We start from the raw sequence: 16,891 nt of genomic DNA, 5'->3' as shown, positions 1-16,891 counted from the left end.
TTTGACTTAAAAATTCAACACGACAATAAGATTTTCCAAATGAATGCTCACCACCCCCAACCAAAAATCAGACAGTGTCCTCAATGTCAAAATGAATAATCAATGAAAAAGGTAGGGAAAGAGAACACCTGAATGATGACCATGTCCATGAGGCGAGAGCATAAATAACCTGATAACAAAACCCCAAAACAAACAAAATACAGAAAAAAACATACAAAAATAAAAGAAAGACAGAAAAATAAAAATAAAGAGTAAAAGAAAAGAAAATAAATAAATAAAAACAAACAAACAAACCATTTAGAACTTCAGAGTGTATAAATTGGGTCCTTAAGAAGGACCTCTTCAACATGACTCACACTCTCAATGTAATGCTTCAGTCTTTGGCCATTAACTCGAAAAATTCTCCCATCGGTTGGGTCCTTGACCTCAACAAAACCGTTGGAAAATACTTGCTTCACTACAAATGGACCAGTCCATCGCGATCGCAGTTTACCGGGGTGCAAGTGCAAGCGAGAATCATACAGATGCACTTTCTGATTTGGCTCAAAGTGTTTTCGCAGGATTTGTTTATCGTGAGAAATTTTCAATTTCACTTTATAAATCCTGGAATTCTCATATGCATCGTTTCTCAACTCCTTAATTTCTTACAATTAGAGTTTGTGATTAATACCTGCGGCATTCAGATCAAAGTTTAGGGCTTTGATAGCCCAATAAGCTTTATGCTTGAGCTCGGCAGGTAAATGACAGGCTTTTCCAAAGACAAGCCGATAGGGAGACATCCCAAGAGGGGATTTGAAAGCAGTGCGGTATGCCCAAAGAGTGTTTAGAAGAAGTGTAGACCAATCTTTGCGGTCAGGATTTACCGTCTTTTCCATAATGTGTTTTATCTCCCTATTGGCTAACTCAACTTGACCATTAGTATGTGGATGATAGGCATTTGCAACCTTATGAAGTACATCGTACTTGCGCATAAAAGCATCAAAAGATCTGTTGCAAAAATGAGTGCCTTTATCATTGATGATAGCGCAAGGAGTACCAAACCTTAATAGCACATTTTCTTTCAAAAATTTGACAACTGTAGCATTATCATTGGTATGACAGGGTATAGCATCGACCCATTTGGAAACATAATCCACAACGAGAAGAATATAAAGGTATCCAAAAGAAGGTGGAAATGGTCCCATAAAGTCTATCCCCCAACAATCAAATATTTCGATAACAAGAATTGGGTTCAAGGGCATCATGTGCCGATAGGATAAGGAACCTAAATTTTGGCACCTTATACAAGAACAACATAAATCATTTGTGTCTTCGAACAAAGTGGGCAAGTAAAGACCGCATTGTAAGATTTTTGCACCAGTTTTCTTCACAGAAAAGTGACCACCACAAGCATCATTGTGACAAAAATTCAGCACACTAGACACCTCATCGTCGTGGATGCATCTTCGCATGATTTGGTCAGGGAAGTACTTGAATAAGTATGAGTCATCCCAAAAGAACTTGCATAACACGGTAACTTAGCAACAGAAATCAATTGTTCATCGGGGAAATCATCATGAATAGGTGGACCATCAGCGGGATCGCTGAATTCAAGTTGGGACAAGTGGTCCGCGATGACATTTTCAACATTTTTCTTGTCTTTGATTGTTATGTCAAATTCTTGCAAGAGAAGGATCCACCGTATTAATCGTTCCTTAGTATCCTTTTTGGAAAGGAGATACTTAAGGGTGGAGTGATCTGTGAAGATCGTAATAAGTGATCCAATCAAATAAGATCGGAATTTGTCAAGCGCAAAGACGACGGCAAGCAACTCTTTTTCAGTAGTAGAATAGTTCATTTGAGCACTATTGAGAGTTTGGCTTGCACAATAGACAACAAGGGTTTCCCCTCCCTTCGTTTTCCTAGCACAGCTCCCACAACAAAGTTACTAGTGTCACACATGATCTCGAAAGGAAGACTCCATTCGGGTGACTGAATGATGGGAGCGGAAGTGAGTGAATTTATAAGCGTTCGGAATGATTCCTCACACTTAGGTGTCCACTCAAAGGTAACATCTTTGGCTAGGAGGTTGCTTAGTGGACGAGCAATCATTGAAATTTTTTTTATGAACCTCCTATAGAAACCAACATGACCAAGGAATGACCTAATGTCTTTGACAATCTTAGGAGTAGGCAGGTTGGAGATAAGGTCAACTTTCGATTGATCAACCTCAATTCCTCTTTCATAAACAATGTGGCCTAAGACTATGCCATAAGATACCATGAAGTGGCATTTCTCCCAATTGAGCACAAATCCTTTCTCAATACACCGTTTTAAAACAGCTTCAAGATGAAGAAGGCATGTGTCAAAGGATTTTCAAAAATAGTTAGGTCATCCATGAATACTTCCATTGATTTTTCAATCATGTCACTAAAGATTCTCATCATGCATCTTTGGAAAGTAGTTGGTGCATTACACAAGCCAAATGGCATACGCCGGAAAGCAAAAGTGCCAAAGGGACAAGTGAAAGTGGTCTTATCTTGATCCTCTAATGCAACCTCAATTTGATAATAGCCAGAATAGCCATCAAGAAAGCAATAGAATGGATTACCAGCAACACGTTTAAGGATTTGATCAATGAATGGGAGTGAAAAATAATCTTTGCGGGAGGCGGCATTTAATTTTCTATAATCAATGCACATGCGCCACCCTGTCACAATTTTTGTGGGGGAAAAGGAGCCCTTTTTCATTTTGGATCACAGTGACACCAGATTTCTTGGGCACGACTTGAGTTGGACTGACCCATTTGCTATCAGCTACTGGGTAAATAATACTAGCATCTAGCAATTTCAAAACTTCATTTTTTACAACTTCTTTCATTGTGGGGTTCAATCGCCTTTGAGGATCTCTTCAAGGGATAGCCTCGTCTTCCAAATTGATTCGATGGGAGAAAATTAAAGGGCTAATACCTATGATATCAGCAAGCGTCCAACCTATCGCATATTTATGCATTCACAGTAACTCAAGTAACTGCAATTCTTGAGAAATTTGAAGGTTGGACGAGATGATAACAGGAAAGGTTTCACCGTCTCCCAAGAAGACATGTTTCAAACCCTCGGGAAGTTGAGTCAATTGAATAATTGGAACCTCTTCGGCTAAAGTTTTCTATTGTGCCCTCTCACGAGGTAGCTCTTTAAAGCGAGGTTTCCAAAACTGAGTCCTTCTATTGTGTGAGTCTATTTGATCTGATATTGCAAGAGTAGACTCCATAGAATCGGGACTTTCATTTTGAGATAAAAGGAGGAGTTCATCAAGATTATCGAAGTTGCTTCGCAATTGAACCTCCTCGGGAATAAAACTGTCAATCATGAATGTTTGATAACATTCATCATCTTCTCGGAGTTGTTTCCCGATGTGGAAGATATTGACTTCAAGAGTCATGTTTCCAAACGATATCTTCATTAGGCCATTCTGACAATTGATCAAAGCATTTGCAGTAGCAAGGAATGGTCTTCCGAGGATAATAGGAATGTTTGACTCCATGTTTACCATAGATTGGGTATCAAGAATAAGAAAGTCCACAAGGTAATAGAATTTTTCAATTTGAACTAAAACATCCTCAACAATACTCCTAAGCTTTTTGGTGGAGCGGTCAGCAAGCTGTAGCACAACAGATGTTGGCTTCATTTCTCCAAGACCGAGTTGCGAGTATACAAAATAAGGCATGAGATTTACACTCGCGCCAAGATCAAGTAAGGCTTGGCTGACTTCATGGGTCACAATTTGGAAAGAAATGGTGGGACAACCGGGATCTTTGTATTTCGGCAGTGTCTTTTGTTCAATCATCGCACTCACTTGCTTAGTCAAGAAAGCAGTCTTCTTGACATGGTGCTTCCTTTTTGCAGTGCATAGATCCTTGATGATTTTGGCATAAGCCGGCACTTGTTTTATGATGTGAAGCAAAGGAAGATTAATCTTCACTTGTGTCAAGTGCTCAACGATTTTAGCTCGATTATCAGGAAGTTTTCCAACAGGATTCAAAGCCCAGGGAAATGACACTTTTGGAGAGGCATTGAGTGGTGGATTTTCGAGAATAACTTTTGGAGTACTAGGAGAGTTGGATTTTATGGGTGGGCCTTGCAAAGTTTTACCACTTCTAGTTGTGATGGCATTTACTTCCTTAACATTTTGATCATTAGAATTTGAAGATTGGGCCATGTGTTGGCCTTGCACATTGAATTTTGGTTTGGAAGGAAGTTTGCCTTTTTCCGAAATGGCCAAGGATTCAGTCAATTTTGAGAATTGACATTTCATTTCCTTGATTTCTTCCATCATTTGATGATTTAGTTTGGATTGTTCCTCTATGAATGCATGAAGGGTATTCTCGAGAGAATTTTGTTATGGATGAGCATTGTATTGAGGTGCAGAATACGCCTTTGATGGTTGAACTTTTGCTCATTTCTCCATTGGCCTCCAAACGATTTAGCTTGGTTGGAATCTCTCCAACTGAAATTTGGGTGATTTCTCCAACCAGGGTTGTACGTATGGGAGAATGGCTTGTTATATGCCCTTAAGGCATTGCATTGTTCCTCATAAACCCCCCTCATTTCATTAAAAGCTAAGCAGTCCTTAGCTAAATGCTCCGTCCCTCCACAAAAAAAGCAAGGTTCTTACGGTTTTGCTTGAGCGATCATGTGCGGTTTTTCGCCATTTTTCGTCATTAAGACCTCAAACAAATTTTTCAAAGCTTCGAGTTGGGCCTACTATTCTCTTCTCAAAGTTGATAGATCTCAGATGGTTTATGTCGGTTGGTGCTATCAGTAGCACTTGGACCAGTCCAGGTGTGAGATTTTTTTCGCGGTTTCTTCAAGATATTCAAGAGCATCGTCTGGCTCTTTTTCGAGGAATTCACCACTGCATAACATTTCTACAAACTGGCGCTCATGACTCGTGAGGCCTTTGTAGAAGTAACTAACCAAACGCCAGTTCTCATAGCCATGGTGTGGGCATTGATTCAACAGATCTTTGAATCTTTCCCAGACTTGATAGAACGTTTCATTGCCCTTTTGGGAAAATGTGGAAATTTGTCATTTTAGACTATTGGTCTTATGGCTGGGGAAGTGTTTCAGAAAGAACGATTTGTTCATTTCCTCCCATGTTCCAATAGACCTGGGTCTCAAAGAGTATAACCAGCTCTTGGCTTTGTCCTTCAAGGAGAAAGGGAAGAACTTTAGCCACATAGAATCGACATTTTCGGCTCGGTTGTAGAACGTGGCTACTACTTCCTCGAATTCTCTGTTATGCACGTATGGGCTCTCGTTTTCCATTCCATGAAATGTTGGTAAGAGTTGAATCATGCCAGGTTTAAAGTCTAATGCAGGCATATTAGGAGGGAAGATAATGCATGAAGGCGTGGAAGTGCGAGTAGGATGGAGGTAGTCATTGAGAGTTCTTGGTTGGATTTCATCATTGCGAGCCATTGCAAATGGATTATTATCAGGTAAGGTTTGTGGAGAATCAAGATTGGTGGGAGGAGTTCCGACAGGAGTGGTGGAAGAATTGGAAGAAGTGTCACTAGAAGTTTTGTGATGATTCATCCACTCTTGGAAATCAGAATTAGATTTATTTTATGTTTTTATTTATTTATTTATTTTTGTTAAACTTGTTCCCATGTAGATTTGGAGGTTTTGGGGTGATCTCCAACGCTTTACTAGAACTCCTCGAGATTACTGAGTAAGTATCGTGGATCACAAGTTAACCTTTTCGACCAAACAACCTTTAAGTAGATTGAAATTGCTTATTTTGACAGAACAAGCTTGGTCTTCTTATAGTAATAGGTTCAACAATGTAATATTGTAAAGGTATATGCTCAAAATGTTCCTAGGCCGATTGGGAAGGTTTCCAAGGTACCACTTTAGACCCACACTTGCCTAGACATAACTCCACGGGGCTCCCAGGTAAGTGTGGGGGGTAACGCTATCACAAACCTTATTTAAAAACCAATCTTTCTAGACATAACAATATTGGTTTCTACCATTTGTAATATTACACAATTGTTCCCAATACTAAGCGTTTTATGATTGAAATTTGATGAACAATTTTATGCAATTTTATGTTGTTGTTTTTTTTTAAAACCTAAATTCTAAGGAAAACTAAGGCAAATTAAAAGAAAAGCCTAAACTAAGAAACCTAAAGCAACAAAATAATCAACACAAAAATAAAATAAAGAAAAGAGAGTTGAAGTGAAGATAAAATAGCAAGCTTAATTTTTTTTAAATATTTATTAAACTAAAAAAATAGAAAAAAATTAAGAAAGAAAAATGGAATAAGAATTAACTAAAAAGAAAAAAAAATTAAATATACTTATATGATTCTCTTTTTGTAACCAAAAGAAAGGAAAAGAAAAAAAATGTACATATATATATATATTTTCTTTACTTTTTTTGTTTGTTTTGTTTTATATATATATATATATATATGAATATTTATACATATATAGTTTTTTTTTTTACCGAAAAAGAAAAGGAAGAAAGAAAAAGAAGAAAAAAAATTATATATATTAATAATAATCAAATTAACTAAAAATTACTAAATAAAAAAAGTCACAACCCACAAATACAAGAACACTATGCTAACACAATATTCATACTTACAAAAATAAAAATAAAGATACAAATATTTTGGTAAAAATTTCACTAAAACTTTTGAAAACTACCTCTCCGGCAACGACGCCAAAATTTGTTTAACGCCCAAAATGTGACAACCACTAAGCGTTAGTTGTAGTAAAATCGAGCGGTCGATTCACAATGAGGTAACCTAAAACCAAAAGATTAGTAGAAAATAACACAAAAAATTAGTAACATGAAATACATAAAAATGGAAATGAAAATAGATTTGAGATTTTTGCGTTGTCTTTTTGATGAAATGATAAAATGAGACAAGTGAAATAAAAGTAGGGTGTAATCAAGAGTTTAAGAAATAGAAATGTTTCAAGAATCATCCATATGCTTGTTTGGTTACTTAGTTACTTGATTTACAAAAATACACAAGTAAATACTTCACATCCCAACATTTACAAGGGAAATCTAACATTAAAGTCCATATTCTTTTCTAACAAAAGTCCATTTGAGTTATAAAGTTCTTTACTTTAAAAGCACAATGTTAATCTTATAAAAAATCTAAAAATGACAAAATACCCAATGGCAATAATGCAATAGAAGATTAGAGATAAAATTATGTATCAATGTTACTTTTACTAATTATAAGCACATAGAAAGAGCATGACTAATCCTATATACTATTAGCACAAGTAAATAGAGTTAACAAAATAGAGATGAGGATGAAAGAACATAAATAACTCAAATACATTATATAAAGAACATAGCAAATCAAAGTAGCAAAATAACATCACTAGCATATGGAATCATCACCTTCCTAGGAAGATTAGATCATTATGCTCGTGATTCTTACAAAATTCTAAGAAGAAAATATGAGAAGAAAGTGAGTAGAAATTTTGCTATAGTTTCTTTACTCTCAAAATTACATATCAAATGTGAAAGAATAGTCTCTATTTATAGAAGGAGAAAATGACTAAAAAGAAATTAAATTACAAATGGGGTCTACAAAATAAATTTGAAATATTAATAATAAAAATTAATTTTGAAAAATCAAATCTTATTATTAATATTAACCAAGCTGTTTTAGTGAATGGTCATTTTGCCTTTTTTCTAAAACACCACAAAATATGAGCTTAAGAGCTCAAAATGGAAAGGTGCAAGACCCAAAACCCATAAAAATTGGGCTGAAAGGTGACTGATAGTGTTGACCAAGTGCCAATAAAGGAGCGCCACGTTTCCATGTGGTGGCAAGCTTGGGCTTGGGCTCATTTTGAGCCTAATTCCCTTCAAAAATGCCATTTTTTCAACTCTTTTTTTTTATTCTTTCTTTCTTCTTCTTTATGCCAAAATGCACATTTAATTCCCACAAAATAACAACAAATTAAATCGTAATAAAATATTTTCATTTATAAAATAAATTATATTAATTCCATGAAAATATTAATTAAACTTAATTTATTTTGACCATTAAAATCAATAAATATGTATTTTTCCACACTAATCAATAGGTGATCAACAGTCCTGGAAAAATAGCTTCTACTCCAACTTCTCGATTATAAAACTCGAAATTTTCCTTTCTTTTCCATTCACACCAACCTTTGAAATCCTCTCAAACTAGAGCTTTAAAATCCTCTCGTCAAGACCAAACCCTCAAACCCAAAAATTATGTGACCTTGGAACGTTGGAGAGAATCGAGTTACTTCTGGGTTAATCGCACAAATTACCTCTGCGTTCGCACTCGACACAACACTTACCGGCAATACATCTCGAGTAAGTCTTTACTTTCTCTTTCTTGTTTGAATGCTCTTAAGATTTTGTGGGATTATGTTTAGGCTCTTAGGAATTTAGGATTTAGAGGTTATTTTGAATTTTTTTTACTATCCTTACATGTCCATGAAAGTGTCAAAATTGGCTGAAATGGACCATTTATGATATTTGGCATTTTTTCGCATTTTGGGTATTCGATTGGAATCTGGAAAATTTCTAGATTCCGATGAAGTTCTTGAGTTCTAGGAGCCAATCTAGGGTTCTGAGGATGTCACTGTCCCTTAGAATTTCTTTGTCCTCCACTCCCTGAGCAGTTGTCTTAGGGGTTCTCGTGTTTTGGCCCACTTTCTTTTGATCAAAATGCTAACTGCTCGGTTTTGTTTTAGATGTCCCAAGAGCTCTATCAACTTCACCAACAAGGGTTTTACACATTCAACCAAGCGATCTTAGCAATGGCTTGGGAAGGTGAACAGAGGCCAGAGGGGAGGAGAGCACAAGCCTCGAAGCAAAACCAAACAATAGTGGTAAGAGAAAAGCCTCTAGGGACGGAGAGGTCAGCCCGTTGGGGCGCCTCGAAGGAGGACGTGAATAAGAGCCCCATCAACGCCCCCAGTGTTATGAGGCTGAAGAATTTGCGAAGAAGCAGCTTCTGAGCAAGCTGAAGCACTGTGGGGCCTTGGACCGGATCATAACCCACTATGGGATTGGTAAGGACATCCTTGTTGCCTCGAGACTCGAAGCGAGCACATCGGAGCGTGAACGACCTCGGGGCATGGAGCAAGTCTCACCTCCAAGCAGAGGCAGTGCTGCCCCTACACCAATATTTCATGGACTTCTTGAAGTTCATGGGTATCGCCCCGTTCCAATTGTCCCCGAATGGGTATCGGGTCCTCGTAGGGCTATACATTCTGCATCGGAGGAGGAACTGACCCATGCCTTCTCTAGCCAAGATTATGTATGTGTACAGTTTCTGGGCCTGCCCGAGGAAGAAAAATGGTGATGGGTACAATACCCTTATGAAGTGCACCAATCCAAACTTTTTGTATAAGGCTCCCTACCACAACAAGAGCCACGTGCGAGACTAAGAAGAAAATTACTTCTTCACGAATGGTTTCCCGACGCGGACCAACCTAACCTTTCTCCTCGAGTTTTCTAGGGTTGGTAAGTATCTTTGCTTTCTTTTGAATTGTCCTCCAACGCCAGTGTTCTTCCCGGACTTAGGAAATTTTTCTTCTTAGATCATTTCCATCGAACATTATACGTCGAAATGCACAATAACCACTTATAGGAGATGAAGAGCCTTCCTGAGGTGGAGATAGAGCTCAACTTCCTGGTGACGGAGGCAAATTTGCAGGTTGTTGGACTTCTTCAAGAGGGCCAACACATTGGCAACGTCTACCTGTCCGGATTTTGGAACTCCAAGTAGGCCCGAGAAGCGACATCTAGCCATATCAACTAGGTGTATGGACTGATCCACTTCTAGTATAACTAGTGGATGCTGGAGGAGCGCTTCGAAAATGCTTAAGTTGTTCAAGTAGCCAAGGAAGCTGAATAGGAGCTTGAAGAAGAGCTCAGGCAGGGATAGGGTCATCGTCCATTGATCAAGGTAACTCCCCAATCATAGTATATAATTCTAGACAAGTAGGAGACGGGGTAAATCATGAGCACGTGTGGGCTTCTCCGACTGTCACTAGACCACAGAGAAGTTCCAAGACTATCAAGACTTTATTGATGTTTACCTCCACCATTCAAAGATCAAGTTACCCCCACAAGGCTTCGTGCCATTGGATGACATGACGTCCTTCCACTCGAGGTGGTTTTGTCAATATGAAACTAACACTACTCAAGAAATGGGTGGGCTAATGAGGGAATTTTCTCATTCAATTCTTCACCCGGAGGAGCCATTTAGTGGTGGGCCTCCTGAGGAGATCACATGCTCCTTACTATCTTTTTTAGTTTCTTGCACGTAACTTTTTTGTTTTTACATGGTCTTTTAGACACTATCTATTTTGTCCTTGTCCTTTTGCAGATCAAATGGGCTTGGCCGACTCCATTCATGCCAAAAGACAAAGGCTTCAGGGACCAGCTCAGATTCATGGCTTTGCTGCACTAGTTGTGGCGCCCGTAGCTCCGGTAGCAGTTCTCGAGCCCCCGGCAGTGTTGGTATTAAAAGTGTAAATCAGAGATATGCAGCGGAATGGGTTTTTAAAAAGTTTATTAATACCAACCAGGATCATACATATATAGATATATTAAATCACATAGAAATAGCTTAGAGATCTTGAAGCGTATCAAGTATCCACAAATATTTTTGTATAAATCAACAATCTTCCAATCCAGATTCTAAAAGCTGACACCTTGATCTTCTAGACCAATTCTCAAACACACAAGGATGTGTGTGGGCACGTAGGATTCAAAAGGTTGAGTTAGGACTCTCTAGATGTACTCAACACATGAGATTTAGAGAGGTTTGATAAAGAGAAGATGTATTGAATAGTTTTTCAAGTTTAGAAAAACTATCGCTTTCTTTTCAGAGAGAGTTTGACAATCAAACTGAAAACCACTTCTTTAAAAGTATCGCTTCTTTTCAGGTTTATAAAGATAATTAACTAATTTAATTATTCTTTATTTTCTTTAAAATAGAACTAATCAGTTATAACATATTTAATTATTTAATTTAAATCATATTTAAAAAAGAATAATTAAGTATATATAATTAAATAAAAAAATTATTTGAAATTCAAAATTCAAATCACAGGGACAGGAAATCCCTGTGTGTGGCGCCACACTCACTGTACAGTGAGTGTGTCTACCACACCATTAGGGTTATCCATAATTTTCTCATTTATTTGTTTAATTAATATTTAAGACAATATATTTATCTCAAAATAAGTATCAGTTAATTCAAAATTAATTTTATCTTACATTATCAGTTTTAAATAAATAAATAAATATCTTATTTTAAATAAGATAATTATTAATATCTCTTTTTATATTGATCCAAACATGATTTTAACATATAGTTTTTCACAATAAAAACTATAGAGTTAATAATTAATTAATTTCCCATAATTATCACATAATTATTTCCTTGCTCTGGAAAAATAATTCCTTTGCAATTAAGTTCTTATCTATCTACAAATCTTTCTTTTGACATCCTTACCCTTGATAGTTTAGGACATAGGTGATTTAGGGACCATGGACCTATAATAGAAAGCTCCAATAAACCAGACTATTAATTAAAATCTATATTCTAATAATCTTTTTTGTTAATTTCATGAATACTCCACTATAAATACGGAATTGCACTCTAAGTATTTATAGAATTATATTTACAAAGTTTTCTCTTGTAGTCCATTGATATAATCAATAAATGTAGTTTTGTCCTCCATTTATTGGTTCGTTAATTAAAGATGGTCAAGATTACCATTTTACCCTTATAATTACATTTTGATCCTTAAGTACCATTAATTCACTAGTGAATAATTAATCTATAACCAAATTATAGATTTGAGCTCAATAACTATTCAATTCCATAATTAACCCTTAAATGAACCAATATTCAATCAGTTAGGAAAGTATGAATTCCATTGTTGTAAATCATGTTCCCAACCATTCATGATATTGAATCTCCAAAACAAGTCATTAGCCTCATTATACTAAGAAAGCTTAACGAGTGAATCAAAAGATCCAATAAACACAAACAATTGTTCATGAATACTCACGATTTAGCCTGATCTATAAATGATCATCTATTATGATAAGAATTAAATCTTTATGTCAAACAAAAAGTTTATAAAGATAATTAATTATCATCGGTCATGTCATATATAATCTCTATAATATACAACACCGTTACTAAGATGTCTATCCACATCAATAATCTGAATCTAGATCACTTGCATCTCGTATGCTTAGTAAACTGCACTAGTAACCATTCATTAAATATTCCTTACTTTAATATGTTACTGGCTATTTTATTCATTATATATGATCTTAATTCTCTCGTACTAATACAAGATCATATTCTCATGAATAAATAAGGAATTTTCTAGATATTATTATATAATTAATTTAAACAATAATTATAACATTCAAATATAATAAAATTTTATTTTTATTTAAATCAATAAAATGTTTTTACATGCTTTTAGTGTAATAATCCTAACAGGTAGGTGCTCCCACGGTTCCTGCCCATGGTGGAGGACCAACCAGTGATCAACCTCATCAGTGGTTCTCTTGCCCCAAGAGAAGGGCGTTCGGAGCGGAGGCGAGCCAGCCCTCTCTCGAGTGTCAAGTAGTCATCCGACTAAGACTCCTCGTCTGGTGATCTTCCCCTAGCACTACGAGGGGGAAGAGCTAGAAAGATATTGTAGCGTCACAAATTCGCTAATAAAGCTTAGGGACTTTATTAGCGTGTCGAAGGGTAATAATTGTTTTAAATATGCTAATATGTGAATTTGATAATAATGTGATTAGAAATGCATGTTTAGGTGAATTAATATGCATGTGGGCCCCATTTGGCTATTAAGGGCATATTCGTAATTTTAGCCCGTTGAGGGCATAAATGTAATATTTGTGTTTATTGTGTTTGATACCACGAGTGAGTGGTGATATATTTGTGATGCACGATCCGAGACGGTCCTAGGGAGCAGATTAGTTAAATAGTCAAAACGGGGTCGAATACTCAGCTCGGGAGGAGCCTAGGAGTATTTTGGGAACGTATTATGTGTTCGGGATTTTATCGAGTAATAGGTAGTAGTTTAGTAATTATTTGGAAATGTCGGGATTAAAAATGGATTTTTAGGAATGTTCGAGGACTTAGCGGGATGTGGCAATTGACGAAATTCCCTTGGTGGTACTTGAGGATTTAGATAGACTTAAGGGGCATTCTGGACTTTTGCTAAGGGATATACATGAATTTCTGATGCTGAGACTTAGAAGAAAAACAAAAGGGAAAACAAAACAGAAGCAATCTCAGCCTTGCTCTCTCTTACTCTCTCTCTCTCTCTCTCGACTCACTCCTCTCTCATTGAAGCTTAGAGGTTTTTGAAGAAAATTACTCAGAGATTAAGGATTCAAGGCTGGAATTTGGGAGGCTAGAAGCTTGAAGGTTTGGGAAATCAGCTTAGGGTTTGAGATATCACTGAGGTAAGAATTGATGCTGGTTAATTCTGTTAGAATTCTTGCTAGAACTTTAAGTATGCATGGAAGGTAGATTTCAGCTTGGTTTTAAGTTTTAATGAGTATATGATTTGTTTCTGAGATTGTTATGAAGTCTAAGTTGTGTGGAAGGGAAGTCTAGGCCTGATTCTGAGTTTAATTGGTGTTTGGGGTATGAAATTGGGGTTTAGGCTCGAGGAAAAATGCAAGAAGAATATTGATTTTCTGGGATTGGGGGCTCAGGTCGCGGTCATGTTCTTCAGGCGCCGCGGCCCGTGTGCTCGAAGAGCTTGGACAGCCTCTGTTTTCCTAGGCGCGTCGCGACGCAAGGTGTAGCGCGCCGCAGCCCGTGTTCCTCAGCAGAGAGGCATTTTTCCTCTAACTTGAGCGCGTCGCGGCCCTTAAGGGGCTGGGTCGCGGCTTAAATGCAGATAATGGTTGTTTGAGAGTTTTTAAGCTTGGGAACCCGAATGTTAAGGCTTGGGAAGGATTATACTACCCGGTTTGGTAGAATCCAAGGTCCCAAAGGCTAGATTAATATTTCGAAGATATTTATTAGTTTAGAACTTGATGGATGGTTAATATGAATGCATTGTGACTAGGTTTTCAATGAAGCTCGGATTAGAAGACTGTGCTTGGGATCGCGGTGCTCAGATAGCTCGGGACACAGGTAAGGAAATTTTTGTACTAATAGAGTAGGGTGTGGCCCTATTGTTTGCATTGTGGGGTGTAGCCCTATTGTTTGTATTGTAGGGCGCGACCCTAATGTTTATGTTTAGTATGTATTTAAATATCTGTGAATGTTATGCTATATGATGCATGCCTGTGAGTGAACGGCGAAGGTCGGGAATGGCAAAGAACATGAACGGCAAAAGCCGAGAATGGCAAGAGGTCGAGATCGGCATTGAGCACGCTGAGTGTAGACCGTTAGGGTGAGACCCTCTTAGTGTGCTAGAGCCACCCTCTCGATGAAGACCGCGAACTTAGGACCTGATAAAGCTTCTGGGACGACGTTGGCCGCTATGTGTAAAATGTTGGATGTTTTATTGTATGTTGTGGATAGTTATGCATATGTTATATGTCTTGTGTTGAGTTTTCTTGCTGGGCTTCGTCTCACGGATGCTCTATGGTGGAGGTAAGGGCAAAGGGAAGGTCGACCAACAATGAGTATGGAGCGACGGGTACATGTTCGACCTACCTGGCTGCCACGGCCAGGGTTATTTTTGGAAGATGTATTGTATTGGTTGTTTTTTTGCCTAGGTCGACCTTAATTATACTTTTGTGTTATAAAATATTTTCTAAACAGTATTTTGGGATCCCAAATGTATAACTCTTTACAAATTCAATGAATGACTACATTTTTATACTTAATATCTTTAAACGACTTTTACTTCAGTTTAGTTACACTTTTAACATAAAACCTCGATTAGCAAGCTAATGGCACATTTTTAACTCACATAGTAACGACTTTAAGGAAGTAGGGCGTTACAACTTGGTATCAGAGCGAGCCTAGGTTTATGGTTCCTGAAGATCGACCGAACATGTACGCTCACTACTAGTGACAAGCTTGACTCAGGGTTAGTTGGTATTTAATGAATTATATGTTTAAATGCTTGTTTGAGTGCCCTATTTGCCTGAATATATAGATAGAGCATGATGAATGTGTTGATATATGCATGATGCTAGGGCATGTTCCTCTTGATTGTTGTATGCTATATGTGATATGTGGATTTGCTGGTTGTGATTGGTTAATGAAATTGGAGGTGATTTTGGATGTTGTTATCATGCCTGATGTGTGGCGTCATTGGTTGCAGGCATATTGTAGTGATGCCTCGGCGATCAATCAGACTCCGCGACAATAGGGTCAAGGATGACAATCAGGGCCAGGACCCTCCACCTGCCCCACCAAATTAGCAACAGTTATTTTCCGAGATGGAAGTTAGACTTCATCGAATGGAAGAAGAGTTTCGACAGTTAAGGCAGCAGGCCCCTCCTCAAGGAATTGGGTTACAGGTACCACAGGCTGTGGCACCAGTGCCAGCCCAACCTGCTATGGAGAATAGATGGGAACCTTTGTATGAGAGGTTCAGGAAGCAGCATCCTCCCACCTTTGAGGGTGGTCCAGACCCACTGTGGGCAGAGCAGTAGGTGAATATGATTTCTTCCATCCCAGATTTCATGAGGTTGGAAGGGAATGAGAGGGTAGCTTGCTCCAGCTACATGTTGAGAGAAGATGCACGCGTCTGGTGGGATATTGTGTCTCAGAGAAGGAATATTGCAACCATGACCTGGGAAAAGTTCAAAAACATATTCAATGAGAAGTATTATAGTGTCGCAGTCTGAGCTGCGAAGGTGGATGAGTTTACGAACATGACTCAGAATCGGATGATAGTTACTGAGTATGCCTTGAAGTTTGACCGGTTAGCGAAGTTCGCGCTGGATTTGGTGCCGACTGACATGGCACGAAGAGATCGGTTTGTGGGGGGATTAAACGTCATGATTACCCGTGACGTCAAGATAACTTTGGATCCGGGGACTACCATTTATGCACAGGTAGTGGACAAGGCCCTTACAGCTAAGGGGGTCGAGGATAAGATATGGAGAGAGGGCATGGCTAGGCGCGAGGCTCGGAGGACGGTGCCTCCTTTTACTGGATCTAGTCGGGGTATTGGCCCCAGTGAGCAGAAGAGAAAGGCCCCAATCTCTTTTATTCCTCCTAGCTCGGATAGGAGGGCACGAGGTGCTTTCAGTGGCCGTCAGGGCGGGGGAGACAACTGGAGGAGTTTCCCAGTGTGACCTCGGTGTAGACGACGACACCAAGGAGAGTGCAGGATCAGGGCATGCTTTACTTGTGGGAGCATCAGTCATTTGAGGAAGGATTTCCCACAAGCCAAGAAGGAAGGGTCGAAATAGAGTGATAGTCTCACTTCTGCTAGATTATTTACCTTGACCCAGACTGAGGCTAAGGCTAGCCCCTCGGTCATGACAGGTCAAATTTCTAATGCTGGTTCTTCTTTTATTACATTGATTGACTCAAGGGCTACTCATTCATTTGTTTCTGCTAGAGTGATAGATCAGCTTTGTAGATCTAGTGATTTATTGCCGACTGGGCTAGAAATGGATGACTTTGATATGATCATAGGGATGGATTGGTTATCGAAGTATGAGGCAATGATTGACTGCAAGCGTAGGATGGTGACCTTTGAACCAGAAGGGGAGGTACCCTTTGTATTCATGGGTACAGTGAGTTGACCACGAGTACCTATGATTTCGGCACTGAAGGCTAGAAACCTAATGCAAGAGGGTTGCATAGGATTTCTAGCAAACATTATGGATACTTCCAGAGTGGTTACGGTTGGGCCAGA

The 16,891-nt window shown here is 38.3% G+C and overlaps 1 non-coding gene across 1 annotated transcript; it reads left to right on the top strand.

The window, feature by feature from the left end:
• The first annotated feature begins 4,971 nt into the window (after positions 1 to 4,971).
• On the top strand, positions 4,972 to 5,078 carry LOC133813722 (small nucleolar RNA R71). Its single transcript, XR_009884725.1, has one exon. It is a non-coding gene; the product is annotated as a small nucleolar RNA R71 (small nucleolar RNA).
• The last annotated feature ends 11,813 nt before the right edge of the window (positions 5,079 to 16,891 follow it).

This window comes from Humulus lupulus, chromosome 1, assembly GCF_963169125.1.
Source record: "Humulus lupulus chromosome 1, drHumLupu1.1, whole genome shotgun sequence".
Classification (NCBI taxonomy): Eukaryota; Viridiplantae; Streptophyta; class Magnoliopsida; order Rosales; family Cannabaceae; genus Humulus; species Humulus lupulus.
The sequence above is the reverse complement of the archived record's forward strand: the minus strand, read 5'-3'. Positions and strand labels throughout refer to the sequence as shown.